We start from the raw sequence: 16,909 nt of genomic DNA on the forward strand, positions 1-16,909 counted from the left end.
TCAACCAATAGCAAAGCACTCTGAAAGGTCTTAGTGTAGCCCTCACATGTTTTTCAAGATTTAGCTCAGTTCTCAGATCCCAAGAAAAAATCCTTTCAGACTTCCCAACAGGTGGAGAAAAAAGTACTATTTCTAAATACTCCAGACCACTCCGTTCTTAAAGAAGCTTGTGCTCCAGAGAAATTATTTATTGTTGTTGTTGTTGCTGTTAGAACCTAACCTACTGGGGTTTTATCAGAGCTTAGCTGACCTAGCAAATGAAAAACCTAACTCCAAACCTCTCTCAACACCCTAACCCACCTAACATGGTAAAAGCAGAATCACAGGAAAAGTACACGCCAGGGCATAGGTTTACCAAAAGATAGCTCTCATTTTGGAACTATTGAATGCTTCCTACTTTACTCACCTTACTAATTCCCTGCAATCCATGCCTCTGTGTAACACCATTTCCATGCATACTAAAAGATACAAGGACATGGAGGAAAGTTAAATGCATCTTACTGAGTGAAATGAAGAAGCCAGTCTGAAAAGGTCACACAAGGATCAAGGGTTGGCAAGGGAATGGGGAGAGGCGTACGTATAAGCAGAGCATAAACAATTAGGCCAGTGAATGCTGCTAAAATAATAGCTAAATGTCACTACACATGGTGAGAACCCACAGTGTAGACTATACCAAGGTGGAAACCTAATGTATCCTATGGACTTAAGTGATAATCATGGACAAGTTCAGATTCTGTAATTTTAATAAATGCATCTCTTTGGTCCTAATCTCTCATCTCTATCTGTCCTTCCTATTTTGACTGAACATGGAAACTTCCCCCAACATAACTAGAGTCTTCTGCAAAGACAAAGAGATTCATCTGGTTAAAGAATTGGAAAAAAAATATCTAAGGGCTTGAGCCCTAGGTTAATGGAGGTGAGTGGCCATGTGTCATGAGTTGGGCACCGGTGACTCACACCTGTAATCCTGGTCAGGAGGCTAAGATCTGAAGATTGAATTAGCAGCCAACCCTTTCAGGAAAGTCTTTGAGACTCTTACCTCCAATTAACCCCCAAAATCCAGAAGTGGAGCTGTGGCTCAAGTGGTAGAGCACTAGCCTTGTCTGAAAAAGTCAAGTGACAGTGCTCAGACCCTAAGTTCAAGTTCCACAACCAGCACGCACACACACACACACACACACACAGATGAATACAGAATTATTCACCCAACCATGTATACCCACGTATAAAACAAGTTAAACAAAAAAAAAAACTAGCTTATGATCAGTATCAGCAACAAACACGGAGGAAGAAGGAACTTTTATTTCAGTTGTTGTCACATTATATAATTTTTAAAATTTATTTTGTTTTACATTTTTTTCCTGTTATTATAAAGGTGATGTGCAGAATGGTTCCTGTTATGTAAGTCAGGTGAAGGGTACATTTCTTTTTAGGCAATGTCACCCCTTCCCTTGCTCTTTCCTAGTTTTTCATTTGCCATCCCAACCCACAAGCTGTATAATTCATTTCCAACATAATATCTAGTGAGTCACGGCTGCATTTGTTCATTCTTTACCCCTCCATTTCTGTACCTCCCCTTATACTTCCAATACAGCATTTTGTATGTGTGTATGTGCCAGTCCTGGAGCCTCAGCTCACGCCTGGGTACTGTCTCTGAGCTCTTTTTGCTCAAGGCTATTGCTCTGTTGTTGATTCTGTATAATTGAGCCTATGTGATTTTTTTCATTGTTTATGTTGTTTTATTTTATTATAAGTAGGCCCAATTGAAATAGTTCATGGTAATAATTTTACAATCAGAATTATACAAATGCAAATTGTCACAACATGCACAAATAATGCACTCAATAGTATTCTGAACATTCCAAAGACAAGTTATGAATTAGCTTTGCTTTAAGTTAATGTTATAGATAAGGAATTGTATAAAGACTGCCAACAAAAAGGTCAAATGAATTTTAATTGCAGTAATTTGATTATAGATCTTTATAAGTAGAAAAGAACCTCTATAAACATATGCTTATAAGGATTTTTCCAATAAGAAAAAAATATGAGTATAACCTCATCTAAATTAAATCAAAGTCATTGCATTTTCAAAGGTCCATAGAGCCTATGTGATTTTAAATGCCCATTTTTTGTCTTTAGTGCTTTATTTATTTATTTACTTATTTTTATTGTCGGGCTAATGTACAGAGGAGTCACAGTTACATTCATCAGGTAGTAGGTGCATTACTTCTCACACATTGATACCCCTTCTCATGATTTTGTCTCCATTTCCCTTAAATGCCCAACTTTTAAACAAAAATCATGAAGCATGAGAAGAAACAGGAAAGTGAGGATTGTGCAAGTAGGGAGAGCTGTCAAAAGAAACTGTTAGTGAAGGCGTGCAACTTGGATTTACCAGGCAAAGTTTTAACATAAGCTATTCTTACTACACCCAGAGGAATATCTGTGTAAATAACTGAAAAATCAAAACAAGGTTTTGAGAAATGGGAATAGAACTTAGTGATAACTAACCAGGTACCAGTAGCTCACGCTTGTAATCCTAGCTACTCAGGAGGCTGAACTCTGAGGATCACAGTTCAAAGCCAGGCCAGGCACGAAAGTCCGTGAGACCCTTATCTCCAATTAACCATCAGAAAACTAGAAGTAGCAATGTGGCTCAAATGGTAGAGGGCTAGCCTTGAGCTGAAGAGCTCAAAGACAGCAACCAGGCCCAGAGTTCAAGTCCTATGACCCCCACACACAAAAAAAGAACTCATTGATAACTAGCTTTTTTAAAGCATGCTTGTGAGGCTTGATCTTCAGCACTATAGACAAAACAATAAAAACAAACCCATGTTTTCTTTCCAAGTAGAATATACCATTAAAAGGGATAGAAATTATTGTAGCAAAATAGAAAGTCAGGTGCTAGGCACAATGGCTCAAGCCTATAATCCTAGTTACTCCAGAGGAGGATATAAAATACTCTGTCTTTAAAAAAAAAAATCTCTCCATATAGTTAGAATTTCCTTTGTGTGTATGTTGGTATATTTGAAGGTATTTATTCACCAATTACTAAAGCTCTATTTATTTTCTTCATTCTTCCTTTCCTTTATATTCCTTCAACTAGATAAGTAAATTGGCCTATCTATCTTTCAATTTGTGGGTTTTTTCCCCCCACCAGTTCAAAGCTGAAATTTGCACAGAACAATATATAGCTGTTCTAGTAAATGTAGTTTACCAGGTTAAGGTTAAGATTAGCTAAGCCTATAGCTCCTCTAAGAAATTTTAATTGTATTTTTCAATTCCATACATACACGTGCACATACACGCACATATATACACACATACACACACATACACACACATATTAATTTTTTTGCTAGGGTGTGAACTTAGACCCTTGCTTTCTGGTCAGGTAATCTACCATTTGAGCCCCACTTCCAACCCATTCACTTTCATTACTTTGGGAATAGAATCTCGTGCGTATGTCCAGACTGGCCTTTATCTATGATCCTAGTTACGTACCACAGCAGGCATGACAGGCATGCCATAGTGCCCTGAGTTGAAGCTCAAGTACCAACCAGCACACAAACATGCATGCACATGCACACACATATTGACTATAGAAAAGTTGGATATAACCAATGGAAAAGATACATGACCTAAACAATAGCTACAGACTGTAAGCTGGAAGCATTAGCCAAAATAAAGAGAGGACTCTATGGCCAGAGCTCCCTGAACACAGCCAATGTGGTCTCATCTTGGAAGCGAAGCAGTGTTGAGCCTGACTAGTACTTGAATGAGAGAAATAAACAGAGACAATGACTAGGCGTTTCATTGTAAATACAATTACTCTACTAGCAAGAAATACCAGTCCCAAGCTACAAGTATCTAATAACATCTCTTCAAATATTATAAAGTACAAGTTGTAGAATTAAAGGAGAAACACACAAATCCACAAGCCACCGAAGATTTTTTTAACGTACTTACTTGGCAACTAATACAACAATAAGTAGATATGCACCTTGAACAACATGATTTACACGTTTCATTCAATTAACCTACAATAGTCAACAACTGAACAATGGGTTTCCTTTGCAAATGTAAAGGGGAAATTTCTTCTAAAAGCGAATGGGTAATTGTCCATAAGGCCTGTCTCAACAAATAGTTCCGAAAATTAAAATCACACAGGGTGTGTTTGCCTGCAACAGGAATATACTAGATGTGAATTACAGAAAGGAAAGTAGGAACACTGCCTCAAAGGCAGGGGTGTGGTGGTTTTCACCTGTAATCCCAGCATTTGTGGACCAAGGTAGGCAGATCATGAGGTTGAGGCCAGCGAAGGCTATATACCATAACTGTCTTCATCCCCCCAAGTCAGTCGTGGTAACTCATGAAAGAGGAAAATTATGTAATATTATGTACATAATATTACTATTATGTAATAGTATCAATAGGTACAGAAACATTTGCTGAAATTCAATTCTATTCACAACCAATCTCAAGTGAGCCAGGAATAGAAGGGTGTGACCCGAGCGATAAAGTACTCACCAGCAGACTTAAGCTACTGAGTTCAAGCCCGAGTACTACCAAAAGGAGAGGGAGACTAGGAAGAGGAAGAAATATTTTGGACTTTAAAAATGATTTCAAGGGCCAGAAGCATGGCATAGTGGTAGAGTGCTTGCATGAAGCCCTGCGTTTGATTCCTCCTTACTACATACACAGGAAAAGCTGGGTTTAATGCTGTGGCTCAAGAAGTAGAGCACCAGTCTTGAGAAAGTTCAAGGACAGAGCTCAGGCCCTGAGTTCAAGCCCCAGGATTGGCAAAAAAAAAAAAATGATTTCAAGGGCTCGGAGAATGGCTCAGGAATAGAGCACCTACCTGAGAAGCCTGAAGTTCTGAATTCAAACCCCTCAACTACCAAAAGTATAAAAAGCAGTCTAGGACTGAGGGTCGGTCTTGAAGGACAGACCACAAGCCTAGCAAGCTCTAGGCCATGAGTTCAAACTCTAGTACTGAAGAGAAGAAAAAATGTTCAGTCCTGGGTTCCATCCCCAGTACCAAAAGGATGGTACAATTGTTGAATTCAAGGCATTACCATTGATGCAATATGAGCAAATAATTTATAGATTTTATTTTTTTCTTCCTAGATTTCCCATTAACATCTTACCTGATCCAGGATCATTTGTGGCTCTATTGCCAGGACCACATTTCATTGTTCTGTTTCCTCCAGCCTGTGAGAATTCCTCTTTCTCATTCCACCCCTTACCCCTTTTTGACCTAGCATTTGGTTGGCTTGTCTGGTGTGGAGATTGAACCCCAGGGCCTGGTGCATGTTAGGTCCTAGGAATTCACTCTGTCCCCTAACCCCTTGGAAAGGGAATCACCTAATGTGTTCCCCATTGACATTTAACTTGTGGTCTTCCTGCCTGGGCATTCCAAATTCTGGCATTATAGGCATGAAGGCATGAACCTCTATACCTGGTAAGAACTTTTTTGTGTGTGTATCAGTCATGGGGCTTGAACTCTGGTCCTGGGTATTGTCCCTGAGCTCTTCAGCTCAAGGCTACTGCACTACCCCTTGAGCCTCAGCGCCACTTCCGGTTTTCTAGTGGTTAATTGGAGATAAGAGTCTCCTGGTCTTTAGTACCTGGGCTGGCTTTGAACCGTGATCCTCAGATCTCAGCCTCCAGAGTAGCTAGGATTACAGGTGTGAGCCACCGCACCCGGCAGAACTTTCTAAATCTTATAAATACTGGGTTCAACCAAACAGAGTGAGATAGGACCCAAAACTAGATACAAGCTGGGTGCCAGGTTCTCATGCCTATAATCCTAGCTACTCAGGAGGCTGAGATCTAAGGATTGCGGTTCAGAGCCACCCAGAGCAGGAAAGTCCATGAGCCTCTTATCGCTAATTAACCACCAGAAAACTGGAAGGAGAGCTGTGGCTTAAAGTGGTAGAGTGCTAGTCTTCAGTTAAAAAAAAACTCAGGGATAGCACCCAGGCCCTGAATTAAAGCCCCAGGACTGAAAACAAAGCAAAATTATTTTTCAAAAAAAACCCCTAAACACTAAATTAATTTATATTTCTTAAGTTCCACATGTGTATATCAATGCTCAGGCATACCTATATACACAGATATCACACATAGCCTGAAAATATTTGTTAGTACACATTTTTCTTAGTGCACATGTTATTTGACTGTCACCTATCACGTAAGGTCAGGTATAGAATTTCCCAGTAGTGGGAAATTCTATCCCACAGTGTTAGAAAGTTTGAATTTTAGAACATTCTGGATTTTGTAGCTTTGGAATGTTCACAACCTGCCCTCAAATATATAAAGAGCTTCAAAGTTAAACGTGGTGGGGCATACCTATAATCCCTGCATTCAGAAAACTAAAGCTGGAAGATTTTGAATTCAAGGATAGAGTAAGACTTCAAAAAGACTACAAAAAGTTAACAATTCAATAGAGAAAATGAAAATGATTAGAATACACACACACATAAAGATACCCAAGCAAAACGGAAACTTTAAAAAGAAGTCACTCGTGTTTGTTAGTCATCTGGAAAACCCAAGTTAAGTGCACAATGAAATACTCAGAATTGATGTAAAATGTTACATGCTGACAGACTTGTGGTAGAACGGGAATTCTCTAACTTGGTTGCTGATAGTCGTCACTCATTCTGGATGAGTGGTTTAGCACATTTTACTGAAGCTAGATAATCAGTATACCCTATTACAAGATAGGTATTTACCTAACAAAATGGGCACACAATGAGTGACATGTAGAAGACTGTTCAAGGTGGTATTATTTTTAATGGTCAAAAATCCAAACATTCGTAAACAAGAGAATGGATAAATAAAGCATATGTAAAAATGACTTGGTATTTAAAAAAAAAACAAAAAACATTCATTGTAGCAGGGCGAGATGGCTCACACCTGTAATACTAACTACTCAGGAGGCTGAGATCTGAGGATCAAGGTTCAAAGGCAGCCTGGACACAAAAGGACCTGAAACTCTTATCTCCAATTAACCTCTAGAAAATGGGAAATGGGGCTTGGCTCAAGGGTAGGGTGGTAGCCTTGAGCTGAAGAGCTTAGGGTCAGCACCCAGGCCTAGTTCAAGTTCCATGACCCACACACAAAAAAATTCATTGAAGTTTTTTTCCCTTATCAGAATATAAATAATAAAGTCTATAACACAGTAATATATTAATTAAGTCTATAACACAGTAATTTACTTAACAAATGATGCTCATAAAATGGCATGATTTCATCTTGGTGCTGGTGGCTCATGGTGTCACCATGCCCAGCAACTGTTTATTCTGTGCACAGAGTAAATTACTTGAAATTGAAATACTAAGCCAAGTGGTATTCAGATGAATTAGCTACATATGGCCAACTTGTATTCAGAAAGCAAAAGCATTTATCCCCCAGCAATCTATGACACCATGAAAGAATTTTCAAGTATACATCCCCCTTTCTTTCTTTCTTTCTTTCTTTCTTTCTTTCTTTCTTTCTTTCTTTCTTTCTTTCCTTCCTTCCTTCCTTCCTTCCTTCCTTCCTCCCTCCCTCCCTCCTTTCTTTCTTTCTTTCCTTCTTTCTCTTCTTTCCTTCCTTCCCTCCCCCAACCCTCCCTATCTTCTCTCTCTCTCTCTCTCTCTCCCACTTCCTTCCCTCCCCCGCCCCCCCCCCCATCTTTTGTTTCAAGATCAGACTTTGGACTCAGTCAGTACCTGACTGCTCATTGGCTGGCATTCTACCAACTGAGACATGCCTTCCACCCCATCAAGTGAACATTCCTAGTTGGACTAATTTGAAAGGATTAGCAATGCATGAGTGTTTTCATTAGGGAATTTTGACAATATACACTGGAGACCAAGCTCTGTCCTGACAAGTTGGACCCCTGTCTTTGGATGAATCACCTTTCTGAACCTAGGTTTCCTGGGCTGTGACAACAGCCATGCTGAATAGTCTGGTCCACCACTCAGGCAGGAGAAAGGAAGAGGAGAGGAGAGCCAGAGACTCTATGCGCAGCCTGAGCGAGGGGCTTATTCTGGTTCATGGTTCATTTCTATCACTGTGAGCTAGCATGTCAGAAAAGCAGCTGAAGGCAGGAAAATTGTCCTGCTTACAGTTTCAGAGGATTCTGGCACTGGTTGCTTGGCCCCAGGCACTTGGATGGATGGCTTAGAAGCTTGGGTGTGGTTGAGGCTGCTGACCTCATGCAGGACAGGAAGCAGAGCTTAAAAGAGGCACCAAGGTTTGGGAGTGTGCTGCACATCCAAGCCAAAGCCCACTTGCCCAGTGAGGTACAGTGGTGGAGGTGCCCTGCACAGTGCCCTGCCCCACGTCCTACCCAGAAGGTCTCATCCCATACCAGCCGCAGGAAAGCTGGCTTTCAGATGCCAGGGAGCTACACACCCGGGCAAAGAGCTTTAACCTTCCAAGATCCCTCCATCCCTTGCTAGTCTGCCTTCTTCCCTCAAGCTGCTGGGCTCCCGTCTGGCAGGTCTCAGGCCAGGAAGGAAGGGAGAGAGACTTCCTAGCTTGAGTGACAGGTGCCTCCAGGGAGACCATTAAGACTCAACAGTGGCCTGGCAGCCACATCCAAAGCTTTTAGGTCACTTCCCCTGATAATCACAAACATGGCACTCACTGAAATCCCTGGTGGATTAGAATGCCAGGGGTGCCCCAGACCTGCTGTCTCCTATCATGGCACTGGGAAAGAGTCCAGGGAAGAGCAAACTGCGAGCTGGCTGCTCACGGCTCAGACCCTGGTGGATGCCAGGATCCAACCAAACTAGGGGAACTGGAGGGCACCGGGCAGCCCAGGCTTGCCCTGTGTTGGCAAGGCTGACCTCAGGCTCAAGGACACCTAACTGGCAAGGGAAAGAACCAGTCCCTTCCGAGCTCTGAAATGAGATCCAGGCCTTCTCCTCACTGCCCATTTGTTGTTGGCACCATTAGCAGTTGCTAGGAGACAAGGTAGCTGTGGGAGGCACTGGCCACCGAGGGTCCCCAGGACGCTGTGTGGAGTCCAGCCCTAGCAGCTGCCTGGGGCTCTGCCCATCCCCTTGTGCTAACAGAGGTTAGCCAAGAGCCAGTGGCTTCTCTGAGCCAGTGGTTTGCTTGAAGCACGCAAGCTGCACCCAGCAATCTTCAGCAAGAACAGGGGGCCAAGTGCCCGAGATAATCTAGGCTCTTGGAAGTTGAGTCTGACCCTTCAAAAGTGTGATAATGAAGCCGAATGTTAACGGCTCGTGCCTGTGTTTCCAGTTCCTCAGGAGACTGAGATCTAAAATCTCAGTAAGAAGCTACATCGGGGCAGGAAAGTCTGTGGAGTTGTGGCTCAAGTGGTAGAGAACTAGCCTTGAGTCAAAGCTCAGGTACAACACTCAGTCTCTAAGTTCAAGCCTCAGGACAGCATGTAGCAAACAAGCAGGGGAATCAGAGCAGCGTGCCTGTAATCCTAGCACTTAGGAAGCTGCAGCAGGAGGAGCTCAAGGCCAGCTTGGGTCACAGAGCAAGACACTATGCTGGAAGGCACAAACAAAACTAAATGAACTGGGGCCAGGAGTTTGGCCTAGTGGTAGAGTGCTTTCCTAGCATGCACGAAGACCCGGGTTCAATCCCTCGGTACCACATTCATAGAAAAAAGCCAGAAGTGGTGCTGTGGCTCAAGTGGTAGAGCTCTAGCCTTGAGAAAGTCCAAGGACAGTGCTCAGGCTCTGAGCGCAAGGCCCAGGACTGGCAAAAAAACAAAAACAACTACAAAAAACTCCAAATGAACTGGAGCTTGCAGTCAGAATTTAGCACAGAAGTGGTAGAAAGAATCTGTCCTCCCACCCCCAGTGGTGGGGCTTGAACTCAGTGCCGGGGTGTTGTCCTTGAGCTCTTTTGGTCAAAGCTAGCACTCGACCTCTTTGAGCCACAGCTTTTGAGTGGTTAATTGGAGACAAGAATTCCATGGGGGCTTTTCTGGTCAGGCCAGCTTGGAATTGTGATCCTCAGATCTCAGCCTCTGAGTAGTTAGGATTACAGACACCTACTCAAGACACCACCGGCGCCTGTCTTCCCCTCTCTCTCTCTCTCTCTCTCTCTCTCTCTCTCTCTCTCTCTCTCTCTCTCTCTCTCTCTCTCTCTCTCTCTCTCTCTCTCTCTCTCTCTCTTTTTCCCTCCCTGTTCCAGTGATGAGACTTGAATTCAGGTTTTCCAGCTCTTGTTCAATTTTTTCCCCTTGCTTTTGTAGTGATTCTTGACTTCAGGGCTTCATCCTCCCTAGGAAAGCATTTGACCACTTGAGCCACACCCCCAGGTGAAGAACAGTTTTGACAACTAAGTCTCAACTTGTGGTAGATGCTCTCACCAAGCAGATCATGGCATTAAAACTGTACCAGAGGGTGGAATTCAGCCTAGTGGTAGAGCGCCTGCCTAGCATGTATAAAGCCCTGGGTTCGATTACTCAGTATCACATACAAAGAAAAAACTGGAAGTGGCACTGAGGCTCAAGAGGTAGAGCCCTAGCCTTGAGAAAGCTCAAGGACATCGCCCAGGCCCCGAGTTCAAGAATGAGGACTGGTTAAAAAAAAAGCTGGGGGGACTAGAAAATGCCCAGTCGGTCAGGAGTGTGGCCTAGTGATTGAGTACTTGCTTAGCTTGCACAAAGCCCTGGATCCCAGTCCTCGGTACCACATACACTGAAAAAAGCCAGAAGTGGTGCTGTGGCTCAAGTGGTAGAGTGCTAGCCTTGAGAAAGCCCAAGGACAGTGCTCAGGCCCTGAGTTCTAGCACAGGACTGGCAGAAAGAAAGAAGGAAAGAAAGAAAGGAAGAAAGGAAGGAAGGAAGGAAGGAAGGAAGGAAGGAAGGAAGGAAGGAAGGAAGGAAGGAAGAAAATGCCCAGTTGGTGTTTGCTGCAGACTTGTTTACTTCTTGCTGGTGGTGAGAAATCTCTGTCTTTTTTTTTAGTGTTGAGTTACCCTCCATGACTTGTTTTTGTAGGCTGGTGCTTTGTCTCTTGATCCGTACCTCCAGTTATACTTTTTGCTGCTTAATTGGAGATGAAGTCTCTTGAACACTTCTCCCTAGGAGAACTCTGAGCCCAAAATCCTGTAAATCTAAGGCATCCAAGTAGCTAGGATTACAGCCACGAGCCACTAGTGTCTGGCAAAATCCCAGTTTTGTAGTATACATATGTACCAGTACCATAGCTTGAACTCAGAGCCTCTTTTTTTTTTGCCAGTCCTGGGGCTTGAACTTGAAACTCTTTGGAGCTTCATTAATGCTAGGCAAACACTCTAGGCCATATTCACAGCCCTCAGAACCTCCCACTCTTTTTTTTCATTCAAGACTGGCACTCTACCATTTGAGCCATACCTCTACTTCCGGCAATTTTTGCAGGTGAATTGGAGGTAGAATCTCATGGATGTCTCTGCCCTTAAATTTTAGTTCTTCAGTCTCCACCTCAAAGTATCTGGTGTGACCCACCAACACTTGGAAAAATCCCACCTTTTAAAGAAAAAGTTAAAAGAAACAAACAAAAACTAAAGCCAGGAACTGGTGGCTCATATCTATACACAGGAGGCTGAGATCTGAAGATAACCATTCAAAGCCAGCCCAGGCAGAAAAGTCCCTGAGACTCTTATTTCCAATTAATCACTGGAGAACTGAAAGTAGAGCGGGGGCTCAAAGTGGTAGAGCACTATCCTTGAGCAAAACAGCTCAGGGATGGTGCTCAGGCCATGAATTAAAGCTTCATGATCCATTTTTAAAAGGTGATTTTTTTATTTTGGGTGGTGCTGGAGATGGAACCTAGAGCCTTGATATGTTAGGGAAGTGCTCAACCACTGAATTATACCTCATGATTCCCACATCTTTTGAGATCACAGAAATATTCTTTTTTTTTTTAAGATGCTCACCAGTTGTATTGTAGAAAATATACTATTTCACAAATAAAATATTTAATACATAAAATATCATGATTGAAGAAAGTCTGAAATTAGTCAGATAAATTCAGAGGTAATGCTTGTGTAGAAGGAGAAGTAGGGTGATTAAATATATTGTTTGCACATAATGGAGACCATCACAGAAGTATTCTATGCTGATACAAGCATAGGGACATTAAGGATATCATAGGTGGTAGGTGTGGCTCACTGTTAGACACTTGTGAATTACAAGGGCCATGAATTTAAATCCTAGGATCACAAAGTTATTTATTTTTGTGCCAATATTAGGACTTGGGGCCTGGGTACTGTCCCTGAGCTCCTTTGCTCAAAGCTAGCGCTTACTACTTGAAACATAGTTCTATTTCTGACTTCTTGTGTAATTGGTGATCAGAGTCTCTCAGAGTTTCCCTGCCTGGGATGGCTTTGAATCTGGATCCTCAGATCTCAGCCTCATGAGTAGCTAGGATTACAGGCATAAGCCACTGGCACTAAACTACAAAACTAACAATCATATGAACTTGTCAAATAAGGCTAAGACATGGAGAGTGTGACATGGAGTTGATGGTCATATTCTGGATTGTCTCTATGAATCCTCACCCTGCCTTCTCTAGTCACTGAGTAAAGTTTGGGAGTCCCTCATTTTATGAACCTTATACTGGGGCTCCAAAACCCAATGGAAATTACTGGCAGAGAAAATCCCTTTGCTCAACGGAAATACATACACCATACTGGGACTTGCTTGATGATGCTATTAGTCTTGATGACTTCCTGTGGGACTTAGCAACTCACAATGAACCAAGAAGGGAGAGGCAGTCTCTGAAAGGTATCCCTGGGGTTCTAGTTGCTAGGGCAACCTCAGCAGCTGGAGCCCATCAGGCATCTCTGCTGAGGCTCTTAAATAAGACAAAGGTTCCCCAAAATTGGTTCTTAGGCTGAGTGTGGGTAAGCATGTTCTACCTGGAATACCAGTACTCAGGAGGTTGAGGCAGATTGATCAAAAGTTTGAAGTCAAATCAGTAGCCAGTGCCTAATGCCTATAATCCTAACTGCTCAGGAAGCTGAGACCTGAGGATCAAAGTTCAAAGCCAGCTTAGGCAGATAAATTTTTAAAAACTTTTTTTTTTTTTTTTTGGCCAGGCCTGGGCTTGAGCTCAGGGCCTGCACACTGTCCTTGGGTTTTTCTCAAGGCTAGATCTTTTCCTCTTGAGCCACAGCACCACTTCAGCTTTTTCTGTGTATGTGGTACTGAGGAATTGAACCCCCATACTTGTGCATGCTAGTGCTAAGCAAGCACTCTACTACTAGGCCAACCTCCCAACCCTGAGAGACTTTTACCTCCAATTAACCAACGAAAATATGTAAGGGGAGGTATAGTTCAAGTAACAGAACACCGACTTTAATGAAAAAAAAATCAAACAATAATGTTAGCCCTTAAGTTTAAGCCCCAGGATTGGCACAAAAAAAGAAAAAAAAATTAAGTCACCATGTGTTACTTAAAATGTTCCAGGCTAGCCTGGATAGAGAGAGTCTATCTCAAAAATTAATTAGTTAAAAATAACAAATTTTTAAGCCTCCATTCTGTGTAGAGGACAAACAAGGACTACATATGGTGCCACGTACATACTGTAAATGCTGTCAAGGCTTCTTTTGAAGGACTATCCTTAATACCAGTTGTCTGTTGAGACCTATTGATAAACACTTCTCATCATGAAATATTAAAAGTCTTGCAGAAGTCAGGCACTAGTCGCTAACTTCTGAAATCCTAGCTACTCAGCCAATCACCATTTGAAGCCAGCCAGGGCATCAAAGACGCCATGAGACTTCTTCACATCACTCAAAAAACAAAACTGGTGCTATGGTTCAAGGTGGTAAAGCACTAGCTTTGAGCAAAAGAGCCCTCTAACAACCAAAAAAAAAAGTCTTGGGAGATAAAGGGAAAGAAAAGACATGGAAACCTAGGTTCTCTAGGAAGATGTGGGTGGCACCAGAGAATAACCGGACAAGGAAGGCTATACCTGGGAAATGACACAAAGGAACCACTGTCTCCACTTAATTATCAGGGGACAGTGTTTGGCAGGAGGTGGGAATTGTCACAGATAGAGGTGAGGTTTAGTGAAGTTTCCCTTTAAATATAGGAACTCTTCACTTAGGGTTCTTGACTTCTATTACAGAATAAGAATTTCTGGACCAATCACAATGGTAAGAAAACTTGGCAGAGCTTTATTGAGTAAATAAACAAACAGGCAATCAGACAAATAGACAAATAGTAGACAACAGAAGGGCAGAGTCTCACTCTTACAGAGTGATTGTGCTCCCTAGGGAGATATACAGAGAAGCATGCAACTTTTTGGGCTGCTGGGGGTATTTATAATGTAAAGGCAGGGGGGTTAGCTTCAGTGTCATGCAAAGATAGGTGCTTTGTCTTTGCTCTAATTACACCTGATGTTACTTTTTGAGTTTCCAGTAAGATTGCATCCTGCCATAAAACAGAAGCTTATCCTTGAGACAAGGAGGCACACATTCTGTCAGCTGGCTGTTAGGTAAGATATGCATCCTTCAGGAAGAAATGCATTCTGTTGTCTCTCTTTAAGCCAGATAGCACTTCTGTGTTTCTAAATAGCCTATTTTTGAGTTGTCTTTCCCAGCCTCAGTTTCCTTAAAGTTAGCCTGCTTCAGGAGGAGCAGGAAAGAGGACAAGGAAAAGACACGCCAGCCCAGCCATGTTTAGGAATTTGCTATCAGAGTGTCTTTGTGGGAGAGAAGCCTGGGCAACCAACGGAAGCAAGCTAAAACTCATGTCCCTTGATTTTAGATGTTTACTCTTCAGAATTTGAAATTCCAAACTGAACAGGGAGGTAAGGAAATAAAGACGTAACCTGACTGTCACACTGAGGGTGACATTACCAGATAGGCTCAAGGAATCTTCCCGGGGAAGGTCCCTTTGCTGGCTATATGCTGGACTTTGTCAGTGACTTAGGTCTCAAGCAGGGCACAAAGGTTAGGGGTCCCCTTCAGGGGAGGGCATTGTTGTCTGTATTCTTTTAAGCTAAAGAAATTACTACTTGGTGTAAGGTCCACTTGGAGAAGGCAGTTCTGGAGGTTCCCCTCCTGGCTAAGTCTCCACGCAGTACCTGAGTTACGTAGGTAACTAGCACACCTGGAAGCAGTGAACTGCCCCTTTCCTGAAGTCACATCCTGGATTGCTCCCATACTTCCCTTGGGCCTTGGGAGTGTCCTAGGCTCTGAGGTCACACCCACATCCAGTGTGGCCACACTTCCCCTCACCTGGCCACATCTGGCCACACCTCCCAGCCCCTTCCCCACTTAAGTTGGGGACAAGCAGCTGCATGGCCCTTGGGTCCCGCCATGCATGGTGGGGTGCAGTTCAGAATAAACTTTTCCTTCTTGCTTGAGTGCCGTGTGGTGTTCTCTTTTCATTGGCTTAACTTAATTGAAATCTAATACTTGGGAGCCAGACTGGTGGTTCTTGCCTCTAATCCTAGCTACTCATGAAGCTGAGGTGAGAGGGTGGGGCTAGGTCTGTGAGACTTGCTGAAAGTGGAGCTGAGGCCTAAGTGGTAGAGGGTGAGCCTTGAGTGAAAAGCCAAGCAAGAATAAGAAGTCCTGAGTTTAAGCCTCAGTCCTACAACAAGGAATAAATAAAATAAAAGGAATATATACTGTTACTATCCTCTATGTCACTCCTGGGACATACTTCATCTTTAAGCAATAGATAATTTAGTACTTTCCATTTGCTTAAAGGCCTAAGACCTAGGATTACCAAAGCCAGAAAAAGAAAATTTCTCTTCCATTTTCTTTTTTTTTTTTAATTTAAAAAAAAATCTCATATTTTCATTTCTTGGAGTTCCTTTTAAGAAGCATCATTTTATAGATTATATGCACATGACTATAAAGCCTTTATGATCCTCTCATAAGAATATCCTCCTTTGGGTTTTTTTTTTATTTTTTTTTTATTGTAATTAGTAAAAGGGTTACATGATATTTGCCAGATAGAAGGTGCATTAATTCACATACATTGATACCCTTTCACATGTCTTGGTACCCATTACCCTCCCCCCCCCCCACACCCCCCACCCGTCTTGGTTTTCCCCCCTTCCCTATCAAATTTCAAATGTCCAAATACAAATAAATTCAATATATCAGATAACAAAGTGAGATACTATACCAATATGAGATAACCAAGGGACAGCAAAGGAGATGAGAGACAACATAGTACATTAAGGACAACAATCATTCATTATATGGCTTTTGTTTCAATATCCTGGAGGTCCTTTCAATTAGCTTCATACTATATGGCCTTATGTATCAAGATTTTGCTCTATTGCAAATCTCTGCTAGTAGAGCCCAAGGTTTCTAGTGATTATGACGAATGAGGGAAACCATTGAGCCTAAGTTCCTTTGAATCTGGCTTACTTCACTTAATATGATTTTTTTCTAAGTCTTTTTCTCTTCCATTTTCATGCCATTTTCTGTGAGGCATCAACGACTCTGGGCTTAGGGTAAAAAAGGAACCACTTTTCAATTCCTCGGTACCACATACCAGAAGTGGTGCTGTGGCTCAAGTGGTGGAGCAATAGCTTTCAGAAAGCCCAAGGACAGTGCACAGGCCCTGCGTTCAAGCCTAGTACTGGCAAAAGACAAAAAAAGAAATAAAAGGAACCACTTAAGGTCTGGATATTTCCATAATTATGAAGGCAACCTTGCTGGGTTGCACTTTGGCGGGAGGTGTAGGCCTCTCTGCTCCTCTGTGGCTGTGGGATCTGCTGACTCTTGTAATGTGGAAAGAGAAATCAGCCGCACTGGCTCCCTGGTTTCCTCTTGCTCTTGCTCAAAAATAGCATTTCCTTGGCTACTATCCACCACTGCCTGGGCGAAAGATTAGCAACAGGAAAGTCTGTTTTGCTTGTATGGGAACTAAAAATGAAGCAGTGTTCGTGTGTGTGTGTGTGTGTGTGTGTGT

This window comes from Megascapheus bottae, chromosome 24 (assembly GCF_031878675.1).
Source record: "Megascapheus bottae isolate mThoBot1 chromosome 24, mThoBot2.hap1, whole genome shotgun sequence".
Taxonomy (NCBI): Eukaryota; Metazoa; Chordata; class Mammalia; order Rodentia; family Geomyidae; genus Megascapheus; species Megascapheus bottae.